Raw genomic sequence first — 4422 nt, forward strand, 5'->3', positions numbered from 1 at the left:
ACCTGTTGGCAGCTCACGGCTGCTCAGCTCGGGCTGGACTAGAACCGCTGTTGCTCAGAGCTCAAACTCTTGAGCGAGCTCTTAACCAACTGAGCCACTCAGCCGGCCCTAATTCTGAATTCACAACTCAAAACTATTTACCGGTACTAGAAAATATGACCTAGTGAAAAGGCACTAATTAATTTTAGAAAATTGGGCAGCAGGGTGGAGCAGTAGTGTGTTTCCAAATTGGGGCCATGTAGGAAAAAAAGCTACGACAAAAAGAACATAAAGAAATACATGCTTTGAACATTTGAAAACATGTAGCTCAGCAGGTCTAAAGGGTCAGTAGTCTAGGTTAATAAAGAAATTATAGCTCTTTGAGGAAGACAGGTCACAGCTTCAGCGGAGCTCCATTCCACGCACTCCTGTGCCTGACTCACCGCTATTCACTCTCACTGAGGAACTGGTTGCTCAGGAAACGCGCCACAGCCATAGCTTTGAAAGACACTGGAAAGACACCTGTGGAACCAGAGGTGGTGATTCACTGAATTACAACGACTCTAACCAGCCACAATGTAAAATCCTTGGAGAAGATGTGTACTGGCCTCATTAGAAGAGCAAAGGAAAAGAATCTTAAAGTGAAAGGACCAATTCAGATGCTTCCCAAGACTCTGAGCATCACTACAGGAAAAACTCCCCCTGGGAGAAGGTTCTAAGACTTAGAATCATTTTCAGATGAGGATCCATAAGCATCTCAGTGGCTTGCACAGTCCTTCTGAGATTGTTAGCAGATTACTTCCATCAGAATTGAGCCAGGGGTCGAGGTTGAAGTCAGCATTGCAGATGCTTAAATCAACCTTTTTAATAAACTATCAGCTGATTAAAAAATAATAAACAAAAAAAGAAACAATAATCTAACATTATAAACCACTGCAGTAATTCAGTAATGTTTGGGAAAAAAAACATAGAACAATAAAAAAATAAGAACGAACTCGAGGAAAGAAAATTAGGGTTCAAACCCTAAGAAGAGCTAGCACTAAAACTGATATTTAAGTCAGTTTTCTATACACAGATAGAGCAATATGAGAAGTGAGTTAAAAGTAGTCAGATATAATAGAAAGATATAATATTTGCACAAAGTAAATCATGACAAATAAATATGGATACTTTTGAGGAGACAGTGAACTTTGGGGAATATAAGAACTGACAATTAAGCTCATGAACTCATCCTAGAAAAAGTGCTACATACCTCATTGCTGAATATCACTATGATCACCTTCAAAGTACTCCCCTTGGGAAGCTATGCACTGATGCCAGTGCCTAGTCTACCTGACAAAGCAATTTTGGAACTCTTTCTGGAACGGCCATCAGAGCTGTCGTCATATTATCCTTGATGTCCTGAATGGCATCAAAATGTCTCCCTCTCAATATTTCCTGTATCTTCAGATAAAGAAAGAAGTTGTTGGGGGCCAGATCAGGTGAGTAGGGAGGGTGTTTCAATACAGTTATTTGTTTACTGGCTAAAAACTCCTTCACAGACAGTTCTGTGTGAGCTGCTACATTGTCGTGATGCCAGAGCCATGAATTGGCGAAAAGCTCAGGTCGTCTAACTTTTTCATGCAGCCTTTTCAGCATTCCCAAAGCTTAACTGTTTGTCCAGTTTGTCCAGTCAAATTCATAATGAATAATCCCTCTGATATCAACAAAGTTTAGCAACATCGTTTTGACTCTTGATTTGGACTGACAAAACTTTTTTTGGTCTTGGAGAATTGGCTGACTTCTATTGTGCACTTTAACACTTTGTTTCAGGGTCGTATTGGTACACCCATGTTTTGTCACCAGTGAGAACACGGCCCAAAACATCATCTTGCCTCTCCAAAAGTTCTTGGCAAACTCTGACTCTCCTTTGCTTTTTTTCATCGGTAAGCTCCTTTGGGACCATTTTTGCACACACCTTTCTCATGCCAAGATTTTCAATTAAGATTTTCCTAACTGTTTCTCATTGATGTTTACTTGGTCTGCTATGCTTCTCACAGTCAGCCAATGATTTTGATGCACAATTCGATGAATTTTTGCAATGCTTTCATCTCAGTTCTGCTCATTACTGGCTATCCTGACCTCTCTTCATCAGTGATGCATTCTCTTCCCTCAGAAAAACATTTAATCCATTTGTACACTGCCATTTTCTTCATGGCATTGTCCCCATAAAGTTGGAATAATATGTCCCTGATTTCACTTCCACTTTTGCCAAGTTTAACAAGAAATTGTATGTTTGTTCATTGCTCTAATTCAAGCTCAGACATTCTTGTGCCGGCATACAAAAACACGCAACAACAATAATGAACGCCACTCAGCAAGACACTGCCACACATTGACACAGACACAGCTGTGAGACGCTGATGTACCAAGGTTATGAAAACTTACTGAGCTTTTTGTATAGTACTGCCAACATGTGCGCACAGTGGTAAGTTTGTGAATTTAATTGTCAGATCTCATATATGTTCTTCAGTTTATGTGAATTTTTGAGAAAATGAAAATATCAGAGCCAAAAAAAAAATCAGTGCATCTTAATAGAGACTAGAGATACAAATTTGCCTGTGCTGATTTTACATCTAACCTAATGCAACTCATTATCTCATTTATGAATTTATTAAAAAATTATTGAACATCCATTTGCTGCTAGACATGGTTCTGGGCGCAGTGAAAATTCAGAGAAAAACCCCTATCCTCATATAGTTTACCTGAAGAGACAATAAAAAAATAATAAATGAAATATAAGATAAATACTATGAATATAATAGATAAGAAAAAGGAGCTAAAAAATATGGATGGTAGAGTAAAAAGGACTCATGGGAATCAATTGTAGTTGCAGAAAAAGAGAAAGTAAATGAGAAAAGCGCAAAGAGATGACTATGATACTTCTAGAATTGGTAAAATCCATCAATCTTTAAGTATGGAATACTCAACACTTTCCAACAACAAATATCATCTAAGCCAGCAGGAGAGTTGGTAATCACAGGTAAGTGTTCTAAGGTGACTGACTGTATTATTCATTACTTATGATAAAAAACTATAGCATTTGATAGGTTAAGTTTTCTATAATCACTAAGGAATTCAGTGATTATTCCACAGTCGATACACAGAGTACACTGTGCATCTCAAGAAAATGAATCAGTGGTGTATTAGAACTGGTTCCTGCCTGTTCAAGGGAGCCAATTGTTAAGTTTTCAGGAATTTTGGCAACCAGTTATTAAACCATCAGTAGCTTGAAATTCGCCAAGGTAGAAATATTGACACTAACAGTAATCAGGAAACACTATCACCAATAGCCAGTTGTTAAATATTTACCAGCATACCAGAACTGTGAGTCCTGGAATCTTATCTCTATGACATGCTGTTTCACAATATTATATCTTCGCAACATAAGCTCATTGAAAGCAAAGACAAATTCCTTAAATGTTTTTGTGCACCCTGCAGAACCAGGCACATGTTCCTCAAATATTCGATTGTTTGATACTCTAAATAAGGTCAGATGTAATCCTTAATTCCTGTGGAAGAGACAGAAGTCTACAAGTAGCTTAAATAGTTACTATCAGAAAACTATATATCTCTTGGCTTTCAGTAAATGAGTTATAACTAAAGTTTCAAAACATCCTTAATATACATATCATTTATGAAAAATTTTGATCAGATAATTTTTAGATGTTCTTATGTGAAAACATTGGAGGTGATAATTATAAAATAAATGCATAAAAGAATGAGCATATGCTGACTTTTTGAATGGTAAATAAATGTATTCCTAGACTGTGGCAAAGTGGGATGGAAAAGGCACAGCCTGTCTCCCTAGCATGAGCTCCCTCTTAAACCAGAGAGATGGAATTATCAATCTGTTTCAAGAAGATGAAAACAGAAAGTGGGTGGGAGGAGATAGAGTCAAGGTTCAATCAATTAATTTGCTAAAAGAAATCCCTGGAAATAAATGTTTCAGTATTTGCACAACAAAGTTTCCACAGTGAATAGCAAAACACAATGTGTTCTCAAATATTATATACTGAGATCATTTTTAACTATTTCATATAGCTTTTTAAAGTACATTTAGAAGGAAAACTGATGTACATTGAGCAAAGAACACTCAGAGAAGAAAGAATACAGAGAATTATTTAAAGTTCAGTTTGATGGGAACTAGTTAAGCAATGAAAAAGATAGTTAAGATTCTGTAGAAATGTTAATCTGATTCAAAAAGAAATTTTAAAATTATTTGGTGTGAAAAATGCCCCTACTATGTTTCTTTAAGCTTGATGAGGAAATTTAACTCATGATTTAAAACTTACCTCAACTATCTGAAAAAAAATGTGGTAAACAATTCTACCTGACAAAAGGTTTAATTAGAAAATCATTGGCACAACTCCCATCTCTTTCAATTCAACTTCTATAATTAAT

The 4422-nt window shown here is 36.5% G+C and overlaps 1 pseudogene; it reads left to right on the forward strand.

Annotated features, from left to right (window-relative positions):
• LOC109376733 (40S ribosomal protein S20 pseudogene) overlaps positions 1 to 833 on the forward strand; it is a 34882-nt pseudogene extending 34049 nt beyond the window's left edge.
• Positions 834 to 4422: the final 3589 nt, after the last annotated feature.

This window comes from Hipposideros armiger, unplaced genomic scaffold, assembly GCF_001890085.2.
Source record: "Hipposideros armiger isolate ML-2016 unplaced genomic scaffold, ASM189008v1 scaffold_1183, whole genome shotgun sequence".
Classification (NCBI taxonomy): Eukaryota; Metazoa; Chordata; class Mammalia; order Chiroptera; family Hipposideridae; genus Hipposideros; species Hipposideros armiger.